The sequence below is a fragment of the Bufo bufo genome, chromosome 1 (assembly GCF_905171765.1).
Source record: "Bufo bufo chromosome 1, aBufBuf1.1, whole genome shotgun sequence".
Lineage (NCBI taxonomy): Eukaryota > Metazoa > Chordata > Amphibia > Anura > Bufonidae > Bufo > Bufo bufo.
Window position 1 is genome coordinate 710,661,465 of NC_053389.1, and position 22,934 is coordinate 710,684,398.

Consider the following 22,934-nt stretch of genomic DNA (forward strand, 5'->3'; position numbering starts at 1 on the left):
ATGAATCTTGTACTATTGCTAGTAACCCGCTGCCACCAATGATCGGGGGATGGGGGGGGGGGGGGCGCAAGATGGGAGGCCGCACACTGGCCACCAATGTTGTTAATGCTATAGAGGGAGGGGGGCCAATAATTGCCACCAACGATTTATTACAATAGAGGGAGGAAGGGGGGGGCGGGGGGGCACACTGTGCCACCAACGAATTATTACAATAGAGGGAGGAAGGGGGGGGGGGCGCACACTGTGCCACCAACGATTTATTACAATGGAGGGAGGAAGGGGGGGGGGGCCGCACTGGCCACCAATGATATTCAAACTGGGGAGGGGGGTCTGCCCCCTGCTGCCTGCAGCCCTGATCTCTTACAGGGGGATATGATAGTACAATTAACCCCTTCAGGTGCGGCACCTGAGGGGTTAATTGTGCTGATCACGGCCCCCTGTAAGAGATCGGATGCTGCTAGGCAGCAGGGGGCAGTCATGTACACAGTTTGTAGTATATTCTAACTAGAAGCGTCCCCATCACCATGGGAACGCCTCTGTGTTAGAATATACTGTCGGAAATGAGGTTTCACGATCTAACTCATATCCGACAGTATATTCTAACATAGAGGCGTTCCCATGGTGATGGGGACGCTTCAAGTTAAAATATTCCATCGGATTGGAGAAAACTCCGATCTGATGGTATAAAAGGGACTCCGGACTTTACATTGAAAGTCAATGGGGACGGATCCGTTTGAAATGGCACCATATTGTGTCAACGTCAAACGGATCCGTCCCCATTGACTTGCATTGTAATTCAGGACGGATCCGTTTGGCTCCGCACGGCCAGGCGGACACCAAAATGACTTTTTTTTTCATGTCCGTCGATCCGCCAAAAATCAAGGAAGACCCACGGACGAAAAAACGGTCACGGATCACGGACCTACGGACCCTGTTTTTGCGGACCGTGAAAAAAAACGTTCGTGTGCATGAGGCCTAAGGCTAGTTTCACACTTGTGGCAGGACGGATCCGACATGCTGTTCACCATGTCGGATCCATCCTGCGGCTGTTTCGCCGTGCCCCCGGGCCGTCTCCATTGACTATAATGGGGACGGGGGTGGAGCTCCGGCGCAGCACGGCGGTGCACGGAGAAAGCCGCCGGACTAAAAAACCTGACATGCAGTAATTTTAGTCCGGCGGCCTTAAGCCGTGCACCGCCGTGCATTATAGTCAATGGGGACGGAGCGGCGGCCCGGGGGCACGGCGAAACAGCCGCAGGATGGATCCGACATGGTGAACAGCATGTCGGATCGGTCCTGCCGCAAGTGTGAAAGTAGCCTAAGGCTACATGCACACGAACGTATTTTGTTTCAGTGTCCGTTTTGTTATTTTTGCGGATAGGATGCGGACCCATTCATTTCAATGGGTCCGCAAAAAATGAGGACCGCACACCGTGTGCTGTCCGCATCATTATGTCCGTTCCCTCGCAAAAAAAAATTGTGCATGTCCTATTTTTTCTAGTTTGCGGACAAGGATAGGAATTATTACAATGGATCCGCAAAAAAAGATGCCATATGGAATGTCATCCATTTTTATTTTTTGCGGATCCGCAATTTGCATATAGCCTAAGGCCTCTTTCACACGACCGTATGGCTTTTTCAGTGTTTTGCGGTCCGTTTTTCATGGATCCGTTGTTCCGTTTTTTGTTTCGGTTGTGTTTCCGTTTTTCCGTATGGCATATACAGTATACAGTGATTACATAGAAAAAATTGGGCTGGGCATAAAATTTTCAATAGATGGTTCGGCAAAAATGGAACGGATACGGAAGACATACGGATGCATTTTCGTATGTGTTGCGTTTTTTTTTGCGGACCCATTGACTTGAATGGAGCCACCGAACGTGATTTGCGGGCAATAATAGGACATGGTCTATCTTTCAACGGAATGGAAAAACGGAAATACGGAATGCAGGGCCGCTGATAGGCCAGTACAGCTGGCCCAGTTGTACCGGGCCCGGCTGGCAGGGGGGCCCGGGCTGCCGACTCCCGACTCGTAGGGTTGCCACCCGTCCGGGATTCACCCGGACAGTCCGGGTTTGTAATCCTGTGCCCGGGTACAAGCCTTTCTTAGACCCGGGCACAGGATTATTCATTCAAACTGCAGTGTGGTCCGACCGAGACTCCGATCGCATATTTAAGCTGTCACTCCGGGTGATCAGCTGAGCGCAGCGCTCCCGAGCCTCCCCTCCTCCCTCCTCCCTCCTCCAGTCTACACACTACAGAACAGTGATGCCAGGCAGCGCTGTGTTCACTCACTGTTCAGGCTCCTCCCCTCGCTCCTCCCCTGCCTCCTAGTCCCTCCCTCCCTCTCTCTGATAAGGAAGTGATGACATCAGAGAGAGAGGCAGAGGGAGCTCCGTGGGAGAAATCATTCTTCTTCTCCTCTCCAGTCCAGCTCCAGCAGCCTGCCCATGTAGTGCCCACTGTGCCCTGCCTGCAGACAACCTGACCAAGACAGTCCTGACTCCTAGTCCTGACACCTGTCCTAGTCTGTCACTCACTTCTAAAAAGGTAGAAATATAAAACATTTGAATTGTGTAATTGTATGTAACAGTGTGGGCTTCTGTCACCCCACTAAACTCTTTTTTTTTGCCTTCTTATAATCCCTATACTGCGATATATGAATACATAATGTTATTAGTCATTTTGGTTCAGTAGATAATGAATAAAACAGATTTTTATAATATGTAAATTACCTCTCTACCAGCAGGCAGGGCGGTTACTTGCTGGTAGCATCCGCATCCTCCTATCATAATGACGCCCCCTCCTCATGTTGATTGACAGGGCCAGCGAACGCGATCGTCCTCTGGCTGGCCCTGTCTGCTATCAAGTTATTGCGCCTGCGCCGTAGCGGTCTTCAGTCGGCACAGGCGCACTGAGAGGAGGACGCTCGCTCGGCCGCTCCTTCCTCAGTGCGCCTGCGCCGGGTGTAGATGTGACGTCATTGGTGTAGGCGCACTGAGGAAGGAGCGGCCGAGCGAGCGTCCTCCTCTCAGTGCGCCTGTGCCGACTGAAGACCGCTACGGCGCAGGCGCAATAACTTGATAGCAGACAGGGCCAGCCAGAGGACGATCGCGTTCGCTGGCCCTGTCAATCAACATGAGGAGGGGGCGTCATTATGATAGGAGGATGCGGATGCTACCAGCAAGTAACCGCCCTGCCTGCTGGTAGAGAGGTAATTTACATATTATAAAAATCTGTTTTATTCATTATCTACTGAACCAAAATGACTAATAACATTATGTATTCATATATCGCAGTATAGGGATTATAAGAAGCCGAAAAAAAAAAAAAAAAAAAAAAAAAAAAAAAAAAAAAGAGTTTAGTGGGGTGACAGAAGCCCTTTAAACAGGTTTCTGAATCTGTCAATCATCAGAAAAAACATTATGTTATGTAGCTGACTGACATTAGCGATGTGCTGATGTCAGCAGTACATAACTCCCTGCCTGCCGCTGCCGCCGTTCTCTTAAAATAAAGACTTATCATATGCTAATGAGCCTCTAGGTGCTATGAGGGCGTTCCTGCAGCACCTAGAGGCTCCGTCTATTCACCCTTTGGCAGTGGCACGCCCATGTCCAGTTGATTGACGTCCGAGTTCTCCTCTTCGTCCCGTAAATCCCGCGCCTGCGCCGAATACTAAACGGGACGGCGCAGGATCAGGGGCGTAACGATCGCGGTGCGACAGCGACCAAGGGTGGAGACGGGACATGGTTGGAGGCGGGACATGGGCGTGGCTGGAGGCGGGGCCTGGAAGGGGGCCCTCCCTCCCTTCTGTTCGGGTTTGGCTTGAAGAAAAGGTGGCAACCCTACTCCCGAGCCATTTTAATTTTTTTTGCTGTCAGTGGGCTGGCTCCAGTAACAGCAGGCAGTGTGGGGGCGGCGCTCACTCACTGACGTCACACGCCTGCTCCTCCCACTAGGCGGCGCAGGCGCGTGACGTCAGTGAGTGAGCGCTGCCGCCCGCACTTGTTACTGGAGGGTGGAGGGAGGAGGCAGGAGCTGAATGTAAGGTAGTATTTTAGTAAAGAGATGAGCGCTGTGCCTGTGCTAAAATTAAAGTTACTGTCTGCAGCCTGCACCGATTTATTAATGTATACTACTGTGAGTGGCGGGGGGGGGGGGGGGATCTATATGGATGACGTCATGACGGCACTGTTATAGGGAGGGCGGGGGATCCGTGGATGGCACTGTTATGGGGGGGGGGGTCTGTCATGTGGATGACACTTATGGGGGGGGCCGGGGGGTCTGTGGATGACACTTATGGGGGGGATCTGTGGATGGCACCATTATGGAGGGGGATCTGTGGATGACACTGTTATGGGGGGGATCTGTGGATGACACTGTTATGGGGGGATCTGTGGATGACACTGTTATGGGGGGATCTGTGGATGACTGTTATGGGGGGGATCTGTGGATGGCACTGTTATGGAGGGTATCTGTGGATGACACATAGCATAAGATGCTATATACGGTATGTGTCATCCACAGATCCCTCTCTATAACAGTGCCATCCACAGATCCCCTCCATAACAGTGCCATCCACAGATCCCCCCATAACAGTGCCATCCACAGATCCCCTCCATAACAGTGCCATCCACAGATCCCCTCCATAACAGTGCCATCCACAGATCCCCTCCATAACAGTGCCATCCACAGATCCCCTCCATAACAGTGCCATCCACAGATCCCCTCCATAACAGTGCCATCCACAGATCCCCTCCATAACAGTGCCATCCACAGATCCCTCCATAACAGTGCCATCCACAGATCCCCTCCATAACAGTGCCATTCACAGATCCCCTCCATAACAGCGCCATTCACAGACGACCCCCCAGCGCCATAAATATCACTTGTAGACAAATCTGCATGTTGTTTCAAGGCGGCGTCTGGGGAGGGGCCAAGGGCGGGGCCAGGGGTGTGGCTGAAGGAGGGATCAGGGGGTGGAGCTGAAGGGGGCCCCGTCATGTATGCTGTACGGGGCCCCATGATTTCTATCAGCGGCCCTGACGGAATGCATACGGAGTACTTTTCGTTTTTTTTTTTTGCTGAACCATTGAAATGAATGGTTCCGTTTATGTACCGCATACTGAACTAAAAAAAAACGGCCAGTATACTGAACGCAAAATACTGTCGTGTGCATGAGCCCTAAATTAGATGTTTTTGCGTTTTTTTCCACTTTGAGGAAATCTAGAGCCCAGAAAACTCCACTTCCTTGGCACCAGATGTGTTACACTCCCCACAATGTTCCTCACACAGGAGTAGGACATGAGAATACATGTATCCGTGTACTTCTGGCTTTTCCTATAGGTCTCTGGCATGGACTGTGCATTGCTGTGGTATCAGGTCCTGTAAATCAGTGACATTTCAGTTGAGACCAGTGATCCTCCGCCCGCTCCACACCCAGAGCACACACCTTGCGTTGCAGCTGATAAAAACATTGCCACAAGCCGTCTCATACGTCTCCGCCTCTTCTGCATTTGGATTGGCTAAAACACACGTCAATCACTCTCATCTTCGAAAAGGTCCTTCCTCCCGTCTTCTGTCACCGTATCAGCCAATCGCCTGAGGCTACGGAGTCGAAGACGTCATCGGTTGCTAAGAGAAATCCAACGTGCGAGCTGTCAAGCTAGCGGCCTCATTTCCTTCCCGCCTTTATCCCACGTCACAGACAGCGAGTCGTTACCGACACGGCTGCATTGTTTATCTGTGGCGTTCTAACGAGTGGACGTGCAGTTCTGACTCCACGGAGTGCTCTCCTCCTTCTAGCCTGCCCTGGCTTCTGGGCTGCCGCTGACGTCATCAGCCGGGCCTTTGACGCGGAGTGATCCGCCCTCTTCAGCCCCCCTGAGTTCTAAGAGGTGAAGCGGCTGTGGCGGAGTGTCACTTAAAAGAGATGATCTGTTGTGGTGTTTGAGGGTGGGTACAGATTGACGAAAAGAAGTCCGCTGGGTCCTGCTGAGAGAACCGCTCCAGGTGCGGGCTGGGAAGGCGGAGTGTGTGTGTATCCAGCAGCAGGAGGGAGGAATACATTGTAGCACACGGGAGGCTCGGTGACAGTGTACCAACAGGAGCACATTGGGTGAGTATGCCCAGAGTCGGGGGTCTCTGCTGTGGGGAGGGGCTTTCCACATGTGCTGTCATGTGTTATTATGGCTTGGTGCTGAGAGTGCTCATCAGTCTCCCCTCATTGGTGTGAAGTAATTGTATTCTCCTCTACACCCTGGGACCCCCACCCTAAACTTGCTGGTGCCCACAGTTCTGGGGGTGCCCACACTTTCCTTACTGCCCCCCTCCTCTATCTTGTGACCTGGCTGATAATGCCACCCCTGGATCCACACCCCCTGTCATCTGGTGAGGCAGATACATAGCACAGTCACTGCTGACAGGTGGGGGGCACTGACACCCCCACTTACATCACAAGGAACGGCACCCTGAACTGTGAAATGCAACTTTGTGGGGGCTTTGTTTGGCGTTTCACTTTACAATATGCGGCAGGTAACGAGCACCATGTTGACCGCCATACTTCACAAATTATGGGGCGTGACATGTGATGGGGTACCCATGTCATTCTGGGGTACTGTTGCTACATTGTCTCCTATGGTCATATTTGATACTGTATGCATTGGTTGGTTGATGTGACTTGTTTATGAAAACTCAAGCTGGCTCCTTAGTATTGTGACTTAGAAAGTCTCCGAGATTTCTCTTCAGGCTCCTGGAGTCCACGGTCATGGTCTGCATTCTCCATTATTTTAATGATTGTTCCTTTAAGGAAATTTAGAAGGACCGTCCTGTGCACTTGAGTTGTCCTAGAGATCCTATAACCCTGTGCTTAGATGTCCCCACTCAAGGGTTTTCATCGGGTTTCTTCTGTCTTGACCTGAAGCTTTTTGCCAGGATGTGTGCAGTGTGGTCACGAGGACACGTGATGAAGGTTCATTGTCTGTCCAGCCGCTGTCACAGCCATTTATAGATCTGCCATTCTATCCTTTCTTTGCTTTTTTTTATTTATATATATTTTTTTTTTATGGCCCACATCTGCTGAAAAGTGTCTCCTAAAACTTTCTTCTCATATGATACATGAATGTCCGAGTCCTGCCGCCCCAACAGAAAGGTGAGGAAACTGTATGCCAGGGATGCTCAACCTGCAGCCCTCCAGCTGTTGTAAAACTACAACTCCCAGCATGCCTTAATAGCTGTAGGCTGTCCAGGCATACTGGGAGTTGTAGTTCTGCAACAGCTGGAGGGCCACAGGTTGAGTATCACGATTCCCTGCTGTATACCGTTCCTATCTGCGTTGAAGCTGCCGTCCTTCCATATTTCCCAAGAAAAAAAAAAATAGCGTAGCACAAATTCATTTTAATTTTCTGGCAAAATGACTGTCACCATGACCGAACCTGAACCTTATTACGTGTCAGTGGGGTCTGACATTGGAGTCTTTCATGTGACGGATGGCTCTGCTGCTATTATTATAATAATTATTATATATATTTATATATTTTTTTTATTAAATAATTTTTATTATTAATTTGCTCAATTTTGTGCATGTATGAAATTAGTACAAATTCACATGTTTGAACATATATAAACCCAATTTGGGTATAACAGTAGTCAAAGACTGAACATATACAACCCCTATCCTCCCCTCCCTACTGAAAACCAGGAATGTGACTCTGATGTCATCCCTGCTTAATGGGCCCTAAGATAGCATCCTGGCAGCACTGTACCCGGGGGCCACTGCCACCAGCACGCTTCTAAGGGGAAAGACCTTGGAAATACAGCATGCAATCGGATATACAACCTTTTTTTCCCCCCATACATCCGTACCGATCTGTGGGACAAAGCTTCTATATGACATTGGAGACGTGTGTAAATATAGTCCATAGCTTTCTATAGGTGGGGTATTGCATATCCATTATACAGCTGTGCACATGTGGTAACTCCATCCCAGTGTAATCTGATTTCTCCCTCTTATCATGCACTTCTGGTCTCCGCTGTGCTTCTGCATGATGCCTCCAGTCAGGTGGCTAATAGCATGTTGGTGGTAGTAGTTGGCTACAGTGGTGCTCATTACTGGCTTTAGGTAGACAGCATAGAGTTAATACAGGCTCACATTTGCTGTTGCAGCATCTGTCTGCGCCGCGGCTCGACTCGGTCTCATTAATAATGTGACCGCCAAACAAACTGTTTAATTGGGTGACTGTGCTCCCAGTGCTACCTTGTGTAGTCACCGAGAGGTGCATCCAGATGTTCCCTTCTCCTTCACTACTCCACTCGTGTCTTTGGGGAAAATGGCGGGTAAACACATTCGATAAACACATTTAATAGCCGCGTTCAAATTAGAAAGGTTCCTTGCCGAGACTGAACCCTGTGGCGGTGGTGCGGTAGCTATTTCAGTGTGGTTTGGCGGGGAACTTCACATGGTGGAAATGCCCTCTGCTGATTATGATGGGACTGGCCAACCATCTAACCTGCCTGGGATGTGCTGACTCCCGCAATGGCAGATATCAAGGAAGGAAAAGAAGGGTCAGGCATGTTGGCTTTCTACATGTTCAATCCTTTGTTGTCAATGGAGACAGGATGCCACCAGGGGTGTCTAGCAGCTGCTTACTCCCCTTCATCCATTATGAACACTGTGCCCAGCCAAGCATGCATGTGTATGGCCTCCTTAGGGCTCTTTCAGACAAGCACGTCCTGTGCGGGAATCGTGCTCAGTGTGTGGGTGTGATTCCTTATTATGGACACTGCTGGTTTCCCAGGAGCACAGGGCATTATAATGATTTATAATGCTGTGTTCTCTGCACGACCTTACTTCTGCAGAATTATACTGGCAGCTTTATGTCAGTATAAGGGCTCATTCAGACGGCCATATTGTTTTTGTGCGGAACAAAACATATGGCCGTCAGAATGAGCCCTAATTCGGTAGCAGTAAGGTCATGCAGAGACACACAGCATTATAAATCAGTATCTCCTGAGAAACCAGCAGTGTCCATAACGGAGGATCACGCTCACACGCGGAGCGTGATTCCCGCACAGGACACGTTTGTCTGAAAGACCCCTATGGTTAGGAGCAGCTAATGTTAAGGTGGCCTTTAAAGAGGACCTCTCCTCTCAACTGCCACCTCTCCTGACATGTGCGTTTTATTCCTCATGTAATAATACAACTCCATGTTGTACCATTCCTTTATTACTTCTAGAAGTTATGAATGAATTGCCAGCAGTTTGCAGTGAAGGTCAAGACGGGTGTTACCAATCAGTGCTGCCAGTGTCAGACTTTGCCGGGAGTCATCCCACCTGGTTCCATGGGTTGTGCTATACAGTTTTACTAGGAGTTACCGAAAAAAAAATGTAACAAAGTGTGCTAGATACATGTAGTTGCCAGTCGTATAATCTTTCATTGAGGGGGGAAAAAAAAGATTATTTTGCTCATTCAGAAGTCTGTATTTTTAAATAACTGTTCCATCAGAGTTTTATGCTACATCTAAAGGATATGTCATGAATATCTGATAGATGGGGGGGTCCCACCTCTGTCAGCCAACCAATGGGCAGAATGGATGGCTCACTTAGGCTACTTTCACACTCGCGTTAGGTGCGGATCCGTCTGGTATCTGCACAGACGGATCCGCACCTATAATGCAAACGCTTGTATCCGTTCAGAATGGACCCGTTTGCATTATTCTTCTTAAAAAAAAAAAGTCAGTCAAATTGGATCCGTCCTGACTTACAATGCAAGTCAATGGGGACGGATCCGTTTTCACTGACACAATATGGTGCAATTGAAAACGGATCCGCCTCCCATTGACTTGCATTGTAAGTCAGGACGGATCCGTTTGGCTCCGCATCGCCAGGCGGACACCAAAACGCTGCAAGCAGCGTTTTGGTGTCCGCATCCAGAGCGTAATGGAGCCAAACTGATGCGTTCTGAACGGATCCTTATCTATTCAGAATGCATTGGGGCTGAACTGATCCGTTTTGAACCGTTTCCTGAATCCTGATCCCTGAAACGGATCTCCCAAACGGAATTCAAAACGCCAGTGTGAAAGTAGCCTAACCCTGTTCTGACAATCGAAACGGCCGCATCCAGGCCCAACAGTCTAAATACAATCCTCCTCTGATTGTGTCTGAAATGAATAATTAATACAATTTTCCCTATTCCGCTGCTTGTAGTTCCATTTCGATTCTCCCATGTTTGTCTGTGGACTCGCCCTGCATTTGTACGCAGCTATAAAGTGTACAGGGTTTATTGATGTCGTACACTTGTAACTGCTGTTTGGCTATAAACTATAACACCTAGTAAACTGAAATATGTCAGGATGGCCCCTCCAGCCATAATAATTCCTAATGACTGCCTCGCAGTGCTGGTAAATAGGTGTTGTGGTAGCTGAACTGAGAAACCAGCTATGACATTGGATAATAGATTTTAGAAATCCAATAAAGAATAGAAGAGGGTGATGATCCGTTATAAAGCCCCGACATAGTCTGTAGTGCTGTACACAGAGCCTACCATCGCTTTCTTTAGTTCTCTATTAAATTGCTAAAATGGATTTCATTCTGTTGTATATTATTTTCAAATCTGCTACTGTCGTTTTTTTTTTTTTTTTTTGGCCTGTTAAAATATTCAAAACGTCTGTGTGCACCCCTCATCACGGAAGCACTACGGAGTGTTTTTTCAGTCATTTTACTATATTATTGTCTGTTCACATGGACATGCACTGTGCCTTAAAAGCTTTCACAAAAATGAATGCATGTTGATTAGGCAGCCACTCACCTTTTCAAAGGGGTATTTTGACCAGAAGCATTTTAGAGGGGTTATACCATCAAAAATATTCTACAGTTATTAAACCAGCACCTGGATCTAAATACTTAAAAACATAGAATGTGTCGGCAGATAAGAACCATTTGGCCCATCTAGTCTGCCCAATATACTGAATACTATGAATAGCCCCTGGCTCTATCTTATATGATTGTATTGAAGCTCCACTAGACCAAGAAAGTCAAGTGGGCTTATGGAATGTCAAGTTATTTATTAGAAGACAGCGCGTTTCGGGGTTCAGCAGACCCCTTTTTTAAGTCTGTGGGGCTGCAGAGAGAGTACCACGATCACGGCCGTACGCTGCCGACGCCCCACGTGCCGGCAGCGTACGGCCGTGATCGTGGTACTCTCTCTGCAGCCCCACAGACTTGAAAAAGGGGTCCGCTGTACCCCAAAACGCGTTGTCTTCTAATAAATAACTTGACATTCAACACCTGGTTGTGATCCTGCGCCTCATGTCCATAAGCCCACTTGACTTTCTTGGTCTAGTGGAGCTTCAATACAATTGTTCACTCGGCTGGCGGTCTGGCACCCGCCTAAAGAGATTCCGGACTCAATCGGCAGCACCAACCAGCAACCTTTCCCAGTTGGCCTTCATTGTGGTTGCGCCCAATATTGGTGCAACTAAAACAGGTGAGTTTAATTAAACCCGCCTTCCTCTGGAGGACACTGTTGATTTGACATACTCGCCCTATGAGCGCCTTTCTCTCCCTGTGGCCATTTTTTGCTATCTTATATGAAGGATGGCCTTATGCCTATCCCATGCATGCTTAAACTCCTTCACTGTATTTGCAGCTACCACTTCTGCAGGAAGGCTATTCCATGCATCCACTACTCTCTCAGTAAAGTAATACTTCCTGATATTACTTTCAAACCTTTGCCCCTCTAATTTAAAACTATGTCCGATTGTAGTATTTTTTTTCTTTTAAATATTCTCTCCTACTTCTGTAATTGAATGTAATTAAAAATTTAACATAGCCACTGAGTTATTTAATAAAATGTATCTGCATAGCGCCACCTGCTGTTTTGTTCTTTTTCTAAATTTTCTGGGGTGGACACACAAGCGTGGTTCCATCCTTCAACTGCCACCAGCTGCAGCAGAGAAGACGCTCCCCTTGAGCTGTGATGGGGGAGAGCTGAGACACGCCCCCTGAGCTGTGATAGGGAGAGCTTAGACACGCCCCCATAGCTGCAGCAGAGAAGACACTCCCCTTGAGCTGCCAGCTTGATATAAATCTAGCAGAGCAATGAATGGAGAGATCTCTGGATCCATGTGAGGTACAGGGCTGGTTCTAGCTTTGTGAGAAGGAGACTCTCATGTACTATATGATGTCTGAGTTTCATTTTTGATATTTGTCATATGATAACAAGATTTTAAAGCGAGCAGCGTTCCATTCAAATTCCTACTAACCAAATTTCTCCTAGGCATGGTTGCCTGGTTCTGGTTATATGTGGTCTTGCACTGGTTGAACCCCCTCTGAACTAGTTTTTTATCACCTTTTCCTCTGGATATTTAGTTTCAAAGCCATGAATGTAGCTGGTGATGCTGACGTCTATACTACAACCCCAATCATTTTAAGTGTGGAGGCATGAAAAAAAGTTCAGGGCACAAGCATCACGGCGACATCATTCTCCGGAGATATATATATATATACTTGTTAGAAGATGTCTTGTTGTGACATCCTTCTTGTTGTGACACATTTTTTTACTGAGACCTGTCACCCCCTCGAACAACGGAAGCCCCCTTTACCTGGCTGTGGCGGCTGCTGTTCAGATTCCATTTTCTTCTCTCCTAGCTCAATATATAATTTATTTTTAGGATATGCAACAACAAAAAAATAAAGCAACCTTTAAATAACATAAGGATGTGTTCTTAGGTGCTGGATTTGCAAGGGGTGTGTGGGAGTCTGTGCTAAATGATGATCTACCCTAGCCGTATGTTTCTTTCAGGGTCGTGCAGATTTTACATGTATTTTTTACTATTTTCTTTTATAGTTCAGAATAAAAAAAGACAAGGTTTTTGTCACCAGGTCGAACTTAAATAGTTATCCATAGGATGTAATAGATGTAAACTGAACCGATCTGTGACCCACACGTCTGCTGCGTGCAGTTCCTGCAGAATATGAAGCGTATCCCACGTCTGCTATCTAGACATGCAGCAGTTTATTTTGGATTGTTATTTATTAGAAAGCCATAGGCAGATTAGAAGAAGTCTGACAGAAGTAAAAATAGTCCCTGCGGTGTATATATAGTCTTGCTTGCTTGGCTCACTTTAGCGTGGAGCAGGAGGAACCTCTGGGGTAAGTGTTTTTCCACCCTTTATTTGTAGCACCAGTGGCACGTGTGCCTTCAGTAAATAGACGTCTCTGCCAGGGTCCCGCCTCAGATTAGGAGGGCTGGCGCGCATCCTATAGGATTATTTTTATTTTTATTTTTTTCTAAACTAGATGCTGTTAATAGTTTAACTGTAGCAGATATAGTATCCAATGAATGGGTAAAATATAGTAGCCATTCCAAAATAACCCCCAAATAGATGTGCTCACCGTACTATGAGGGGCTATTTCTGGCAGTCATATTCCCTGGATTGCCCTTCAGTCAGCACCAGATGATACAGGATGTTTTTAGCCTTTGCATTGTAATTCGTTTGATAAGAGACTGTGTTTTAAATTGCCTTCCAATAGTCTGCAAATTCTGATAGTCCAGCGCTACCTTTTGGCACAGGGCTGCAAGATGGGAAACAGAGAATCGAGCAGACGAATCCACCTATGGGACTTTGATTAAAATGCAAATGATAGTCTGTTAGCAATTTATTGTGGAGTTTTTATAGACTTTAGAGTTTATAAAGTCATCTTTATAGACTTTGACTATTTTATAAGGCCTCATGCGCACGGCCGTACGTTCGGTCCGCATCCATTCCGCATTTTTTGCCAATCGGAGGCAGACCCATTCATTTCATTGAGGCCATAATAGATGCATACCGCACACCGCCTGTTTTCCGCACCTGGATGTCTGTTCCACGACCCCACATTAAAAATAGAACTTGTTCTATTCTTGTCCGTTTTGTGGACAAGGATAAGACATTTCACAGGAGTAAAAAAAAAAAAAAAAAGATGTCGGCATGCACACAACCATGATTTGCCGACCACACAACGGATACGATGGAGTGCATGAGGCCTAACTCAGATCATTTGTGACACAATAGCGTCTTTTAAAGAGAACCTGTCACCATGAACAAGCAGCGCAGTCTGCGGGCAGCAAGGTATAGAGCTGGAGGAGCTGAGCAGATGGATATACAGGTGAAACTCGAAAAATTGGAATATTGTGGAAAAGTTCATTTATTTCAGTAATGCAACTTTAAAGGTGAAACTAATATATGAGATAGACTCATTACATGCAAAGCGAGATATTTCAAGCCTTTATTTGTTATAATTTGGATGATTATGGCTTACAGCTTATGAAACCCAAAAGTCACAATCTCAGAAAATTTGAATATTGTGAAAAGGTTCAATATTCTAGGCTCAAAGTGTCACACTGTAGTCAGCTAATTAATCCAGAACACCTGCAAAGGGTTCCTGAGCCTTTAAATTGTCTCTCAGTCTGGTTCAGGTGGACTCACAATCATGGGAAAGACTGCTGACCTGACAGCTGTGCAGAAAACCATCATTGACGCTCTCCTTATGGGGGGGAAAGCCTTGTAAGGTAATTGCAAAAGAAGTTGGATGTTCCCAAAGTTCTGTATCAAAGCACATTAATAGAACGTTGTGTGGAAGAAAAAGGTGCACAAGCAGCAGGGATGACCGCAGCCTGGAGAGGATTGTCAGGAAAAGGCCATTCGAAAGTGTTGGGGACTTTCACAAGGAGTGGACTGAGGCTGGAGTTGGTGCATCAAGAGCCACCACACACAGACGGATCCTGGACATGGGCTTTAAATGTCGTATTCCTCTTGTCAAGCCTCTCCTGAACAACAAACGTCAGAAGCGCCTTACCTGGGCTAAAGAAAAAAAGAACTGCTCTGTTGCTCAGTGGTCCAAAGTCCTCTTTTCTGATGAGAGCAACTTTTGCATCTCATTTGGAAACCAAGGACCCAGAGTCTGGAGGAAGAATGGAGAGGCACACAATGCAAGATGCTTGAAGTCCAGTGTGAAGTTTCCACAGTCTGTGTTGATTTGGGGAGCCATGTCATCTGCTGGTGTTGGTCCACTGTGCTATATTAAGTGCAGAGTAAACGCAGCCGTCTACAAGGATATTTTGGAGCACTTCATGCTTCCTTCCGCAGACGAGCTTTATGGAGATGGCGACTTTGTTTTCCAGCAGGACTTGGCACCTGCCTACACTGCCAAAAGTACCAAAACCTGGTTCAATGACCATGGGATCACTGTGCTTGATTGGTCAGCAAACTCTCCTGACCTGAACCCCATAGAGAATCTATGGGGCATTGCCAAGAGAAAGATGAGACATGAGACCGAACAATGCAGAAGAGCTGAAGGCTGCTATTGAAGCATCCTGGTCTTCCATAACACCTCAGCAGTGCCATAGGCTGATAGCATCCATGCCACGCCGCATTGAGGGGCCCATACCAAGTACTGAGTACATAGGCATGGTTATACTTTTCAGAGGTCCTACATTTTTCTATTTAACATTCTTTCTTTTTTTTTTATTGATTTCATGTAATATTCTAATTTTCTGAGATTATGGCTTACAGCTTATGAAACCCCAAAGTCACAATCATCCAAATTATAACAAATAAAGGCTTGAAATATCTCGCTTTGCATGTAATGAGTCTATCTCGTATGTTTGTTTCACCTTTTAAGTTGCATTACTGAAATAAATGAACTTTTGCACAATATTCAAATTTTTTGAGTTTACCCTGTAAAGTTCTGTTGGAAAAGTCAGTAAAACTTGTAATTTATTAGTTGAAACCTCTGCTCTTCCTGTGCTTAGGAGTCCAGTGGGCGGTCCTACTTACTGATGGCCGGCTAACTAGAAGATGTGCTTCGTAATACATTCAGTGTTTTCTGCTCCAGTGGACTTTGCCAAGACTGGTGTTTGTAATGCCCCATATTCTCTGTTCAGTCATGGGGATGAAAAACTGCAATATAATTTTTACCAGTATACAGTATAGCTAAGCTCATTCACACTGGTTAGAGCCGACACATTATTGTATGCGTCAGAGGCATAAGGGTTATAGGGCCGCATGTTACAGGCATGTAGATATTGCTCTTTACTAAGATAGAGACAGTAAGCAAGAGGATCCTACCCACGTGTATCCTGTACCTTCTGTATCCTTTAGTTGTGCTATTGGGTAAAAGAAACCCTAGGCGTCATAGTTGTTGTCTATGGTCAGGGGTTAGTTGATCTACGCATGGTGTGCAGACCACTAATGGCGGCTGTGGGTTTTGAATTGAAGCTTGGCCAGCGATCAGCTAAACGTTGCAAAGAGTATGTGTTCGTGTATTCCAATGAACGATAGACCATGTAATATGTTATCCTGCCAGGTCCACGATGGCTCTCCAGCCTGACTTATAGAGAGTTTGATCATGGGAGCCCATTCCAACTTATACAGATACCCTAATAATGCAAGTACAGTATATAAAGGGGTTGATCTGGTCAGACAACCTCTTTAGTGCCAGATTGAAGAAATTTTAGTCTGTTTTACTTACTTTTTCTTTAGTTTTCTGCAGCCTTTTTTCCTATCTCTTTTTAAATGTTTACTATAATTGTTCTATAAGAGTATAATTTATAGGTAGAGGGTATTTATTTTGCAAGTTATCTTCCAGTTGCACCCCACAGTATAATATATGGATAACAGTACAGCGATGTATCGTGGCTTGTTACAGTCTGTTCTTTGCCGAGCCGTCACACTGTGTTTCTAACCTTTTATTTTCATCTAACGTCTATCAGGACTAATACATCTATAGACCTCCATTTCTGTTCTTAGACGTACATATCTGATGAGTGTGTGTAGATAGATACAGAAAACCTGCAGCACCCCTCAGGAATAATGTGCAGTCTATCTATTGCTGTGGTTTTACAGTGATTGTACCCATTGCAGTAATTTTATTTTATTTATTTTTTACACGGACTGATATTGCAGGCAGTTATTGGAAGCCACATTTCCGATAATTGCGCAATTGATGAGGGCTGCGTTTTCATGCAGCAATCACCTCCGCTGTATGGAGACAAGCGATCAATTGTCCTCATAGAAAATCATTGTTCTTGGGCAGCACGATCTGGTGCACAGAAACAATGACTTTAGGTGCCAGCTGAAAGACCCAATGAATAAGCGTTTGCGTGTTCATTGGGTGATCACTGGCACCTTTTTACATAGGCCAGTTATCAGGAACCAGAGTTTTTACAAATGCTCTTCCCTAATTTTGTGTAAAAGGACCTTAATGCTGCGTTCACATGGCCGGTCTGTGTCCACTGCTGATGTGAACGGAGTCAGATTGGTCTATGCTGCTGCGAGTTCCTGCCCAACCATGGATCTGTTATCCTGTACTGATGCTGTGAGGACAGGACCATAGACCTGCTGTTGGGCTGGAACTCAGATCATTATGATGCAGTGAGTACCTCTCATATGAGCTGTGGTTGATCTGGGGAAATCTGTCCGTCACACAGACCGCACACAACCATGTGCATGCAACCTAAGCAGTAGCTCTAGAAAAAGAATTGTTCCCAGCTAGCACCATTTCTGTGGAAAATATTTCATTCCCGTGCTCTGCCTATTCAAGTCATTGGGAAACAATGCAGGAACAACCAAGGTTTGCACCATCAAGGGAGGACTTGACCACCATGCAAATCAAGCAGATGCTTGGAGCCATCTTCTGGCTTAAAGATAAACCGGGGGTGGACATGGCTCCTATGTGGCCGGTTCCCCCAGCACAGGGGCCTAGTGTGGATGGGAGCTCTTCCCGGTTGTAGAGCAGTAGCAAAAGTGCCCAGGCTACACTGCTAAACGGAGATTGGGATCTTAGACCCCCACAGTAAAAATGCATTCCCCCAGCAAAGCGTAAAAAAAAAAATATCAGGTTTCATATAATCTGACCTTGTAATAAATTCCGACAGTTCGCTTTGGATTTTTTACTGTGGGGACTGCTGGGGACGGATGACCTTGGTTAAGGTCAAGAAGAGTGAAGTGCGTTACTGCTCCAGTGGTCAAGGGGCATCAGTGTGACTATACAGTGCTCTTGGTGCCATGAGGGGGAGAACTGGCAGCTGTGTGTGGAGTATAACTGTCACCTACCTCATAACTCCAGCACTTACTGTATTTTTCATAGGAATGCAGTATGTGGGCCTCTGCACCTGCACAAGGGGGCACGTTAACGCTTGCATGTGGTTTGAACTTGAAGTTGTTAATTCCTGTTTCGCTTGCTCTTATCTCTTACCAGAATACATGTACTGATCCCCTTTACAGTCTTTCCAGTAAAATAGCACCAGTTCCTGTTGGTCTTTTCAGCAAAACATATACTTGTTCTAGTTTTATGGGTAGTACTGAATTTCCCCAATATGCTGCTAGAAGTATGTAATATTTTACAAACCGTCCCGTTCTTTGTGCCTGCGTCTGTGAATTGCTGTGTAAAATCTGCGAAGACATGTTTGAGATTTGTAACAGATTTTTAGGATCCCCCTCCCCACACAGTCTTAATACGTTCCCATTTGGATGCTGGTCCGTTACATAGAACCTATTGCATTGATTGGTTATATATTTAAAACGGGCCATTCCCACTACTCTAAGGGCCCGTTCAGAGGGCTGTATGCTGTCTGTAAAAATGCAGATCCGGATTAGATGCAGATCTATTCACTTCTATGGGGCATTTTTCTTACTTTCTGCGGCCCCGCAAAACAAATAAAACAGGACATCAGGGCGAGACTGCAAAATGCGGAATGCAATTTTTTATTTTTATTTTGGAGAAAATGTTGAACTGTCTGCAAAAAAAAAAACAGATCCGCAGTTCTGCAGACAGCATGCGGCCGTCTAACTGAGCCCTAATGCAGAAATGGTGCCCTTCATTTTGTGACCATGGCAGATGATCATTAGAAAAACATTGCGGTGACATCACAATGGATCAGCCATCACCACAGTATGTCAAAAGTACCACAGCAGCTGGACATGAGCGATCTTTTAGTGGCCTACAGAAAATTGGGTTTCTGTTATGATGGAAATAAAATTGAGTGAAAATACAGCATCATTAGTAATGCAGTAGGAAGAAAAAGTATCAGTGGAGTACAAAAGGACACTCTCTAGCCTCCGGTGGGTGAAAGGAGTCCTAAATATGTTTGACTTGGACTAGGGCTGAAACGATTACTCAAATTAATCGATTAACTCGACACAAAAAAATCCTCGATGCAAATTTTTTGCATCGATGATACGTTTGTGCCATGTGACCACAGAGTGAGAGTGAAAAGCTTGCTATTACTCACGCTCCGTGGTCACCCGCCTGCCCGCACAGGATCCTGACGTACACACATCGTCAGGACACAGTCCACGTAAGCACGCACTATGACCTGATGCTGTGTGAGTACAGTGCATGAAGAAGAGGATCAACGATCTCTGGAGTGTCAGCAGTGCCACTACAGGAGAGGTAAGCATTTTAGTTCACTGGCGCTGCGGCTGGGCACTGATGGCTAGGAGGGGGAGTGGGGGAACTGATGGCAGCTGGTGGCACTGGGGACGAGCTGGTGGCATTGGTGGGGGAAGTTGATGGCACTGGGAGGGGGAGCAACTGATGACCTGGGAGAGTAGCTGGTGGCATTGGAGAGGGAGACAGATGGCAGGGTAGCTGCTGAGTTTTATAGAAAACATTCTTTTAATTAGCATTTATTTATTTGAGTACTCGATTAATGATTGGATTAATTGGTAGAATACTTGATTATTTTAGTAATCGATAGCTGCAGCCCTAACTTGGACGCTGGCATATACAGTACACCAAACATAGGGCTCAGACACACAGGGTGCGAAAAGGAAACTTGACTGTGTGGCCGTACCCGTGTGGTCCATCATTAACACTAGGGTTGTCCCGATACCGATACTAGTATCGGTATCGGGACCGATTCCGAGTTTTCTCGGCGGTACTCAGCCGCCGATACCCCGCCCCGATACATAAATAGAATACTATGGGCGGGGCCCGGTGCAGTCACTGTACTCTTACACCGGGCCCCGCCGCTCACCGAAGTATTTATAAACGTGAATCCTTATCCTGTTGTTAAGTTGAACTAACGCTGCCCTCTCCCATGTTCCCCTGTATCCCCACAGCACTTACTTAAGCTTCCATAGCAGGCAGAGCAGACGGCAGCAGTAACGTCACTCACTGACGTAGAGCGCCTGCTCCGCCCACTTTATGAGTGAAGCAGGCGGAGCAGGCGCGCGACGTCAGTGAGTGACGTTACTGGTGCCGTCCGCTCTGCCTGCTATGGAAGCTTAAGTAAGTGCTGTGGGGATACAGGGGGATACAGGGGAACATGGGAGAGGGCAGCGTTAGTTCAACTTAACAACAGGATAAGGATTCACGTTTATAAATACTTCGGTGAGCGGCGGGGCCCGGTGTATTGGGGGACACTGTTATGAGGGGGATCTGTGGATGACATATAGCAGTGTCATCCACAGATCCCCCCCATAACAGTTCCATCCACAGATCCCCCACCAAATAACAATGCCATCCTCAGATCCCCCCACCCCATAACAATGCCATCCACAGATATCCCACCCCATAGCAGTACCATCCACAGATCCCCATAACAGTGCCATCCACAGATCCCCCATAACAGTGCCATCCACAGATCCCCCATAACAGTGCCATCCACAGATCCCCCATAACAGTGCCATCCACAGATCCCCATAACAGTGCCATCCACAGATCCCCCATAACAGCACCATCCACAGATCCCCATAACAGTGCCATCCACAGATCCCCCATAACAGTGCCATCCACAGATCCCCCATAACAGTGCCATCCACAGATCCCCCATAACAGTGCCATCCACAGATCCCCCATAACAGTGCCATCCACAGATCCCCCATAACAGTGCCATCCACAGATCCCCCATAACAGTGCCATCCACAGATCCCCCATAACAGTGCCATCCACAGATCCCCCATAACAGTGCCATCCACAGATCCCCATAACAGTGCCATCCACAGGTCCCCCATAACAGTGCCATCCACAGGTCCCCCATAACAGTGCCATCCACAGGTCCCCCATAACAGTGCCATCCACAGATCCCCCACATGACAGTGCGTCATCCACAGATCCACAGATCCCCCAAAACGGTCACATGACATTTAAAAAAAGTATCGGTATTCGGTATCGGTGACTACTTGAAAAAAAGTATCGGTACTTGTACTCGGTCCTAAAAAAGTGGTATCGGGACAACCCTAATTAACACCGCAGATGACTGTTTAATGGGAGCAGGTCACATAATAGATGCCAGTGTCCCAGTCATGTATTACCTTTTAGAACTGCATATACTACATAAGGATCCCTGCCAATTGAAATTTGGGGCAGTTTCTTCTTGTGAGGCCTGGATCCGCTTGTTTTATGACTGCCCTCTACAGTTGGCTAATGTACAGCGCCTTCAGGGTATCTGCACACAGCAGTGTAGTTTACGCAGATTTTCTGCATACATTTTTGTGCAGTTTTCGCACCCAAATACGCAGGTGTTTGTAGATTTTAGCGCAGAATTACCCTAGATCTCACCCTTTATATTGCAAAAGGGGAAATCTACACCGAAAATTTGCGCAGTTCACTGCATGAAACTCTCTGCTTGTAATACGCACTGTAGGCCAGATTTATCATTAGCTCAAGTCAGAATAATGGAGTGAAAAAGTTGCAAATTTTTGCGCAAACGCTTAAACTGCGCAAAAATTTGCGACTTTTTTCTGCTCTGCACTATGCTCTCCAGTTTTCTGAAAGTGGGGGTGTTTTCTTATGTAAATGAATCTCTAGACAGATTTACTATTACGACTATTTAAAAAGTCGCAAAAAATGCGCAATTTAACTCCAGGGAGGACCATGCTTATCTTATGAGACTTTTTAATAGAACATGCAACTTTTTTGTAAAGACGTGCGACTTTTTCGTAAATATGTGCGACTTTTGTAAAGCTGCTTACTGACGGCTAAACTACTACCGTCAAACCACATTTATTACAGTCTTAAAGGGCCGATCATAAATCTGACTTGGCTAAAACTGACTTTAGCCATATGTGAAAGTGGAGTGAGCTGTCAGAGTAATGATAAATCTGGCCCTGTGTGTATATACCCTTAGGGCTCATGCGCGCAAACGTATTTATTTTTTATTTTTTTTTGTCAACGTCCTGATCCGCATTTTTTGAGCATCAGATGTGGACCTATTGACTTCAGTGTGGCCACAAAAGATGCAGACAGCACGCGTGCGTCTGTCCCGTGGCACCCGCAACAATCTCGAACGTCCTATTCTTGTCCGCATTGCGGACAGGGATAGGACTGGTCTATTAGGTGCCGGACGTTTCACTCCGGAAGACGTTGAACGCACGTGAGCAGTATCCATGTTTTTTGGATCTATAATTTGCAGACCGCTACGGTCGTGTGCATGAGCCCTTACTGTGAGAAGACTGGAGGTAATTGGAGGCGCCCTGTGACTGATAGAGGCCACTGAGGTGCTGGCATTGTTCTAGGCCTAAGTGGTGAATATTTAATGAAAGCCTTAGGGCTCATTTACACAAACGTATTTTCTTTCCGTGTCTGTTCAGTTTTATTCTGCAGACTGTATGAGGAACTATTCACTTCAATGGGTCCCCCCCAAAAAATGGAAGGTACTCCGTGTGCATTCCGTTTCCGTATGTCCGTATTTCCGTTCCGCCAAAAAATAGAACATGTCCTATTATTGGCCGCATTACGGACTAGGATAGTACTGTTCTATTAAGGCCCAGAAGTTTCGTTCCTCAAAATACAGCATGCACACGGACGTCATCCGTATTTTTGGCGGACTACACCATACATACGGTCGTGTTCACGAGCCCTTAGACAGATATTCAGTTTGATAACGCACAGATCTTTATTTGGTAGGTCTGTAAATTATTAATTCTCCTTTGCAAATGACTTGAACTAAA

General features: G+C 46.4%; 1 protein-coding gene across 10 annotated transcripts in view; it reads left to right on the plus strand.

Annotated features, from left to right (window-relative positions):
* The first annotated feature begins 5,172 nt into the window (after positions 1-5,172).
* The window catches only part of MEF2A (myocyte enhancer factor 2A), a 154,679-nt gene continuing 136,917 nt past the window's right edge, over positions 5,173-22,934 (plus strand). For 3 of the 10 annotated variants that reach the window (XM_040414224.1, XM_040414232.1, XM_040414233.1), the window contains exon 1: positions 5,175-6,118. The gene's annotated coding sequence lies outside the window, so the exon portion shown is untranslated. Of the gene's footprint in view, positions 6,119-22,934 lie in introns of all 10 variants that reach the window. The other 7 variants (XM_040414231.1, XM_040414236.1, XM_040414230.1 and 4 more) reach the window with 5 other exon arrangements.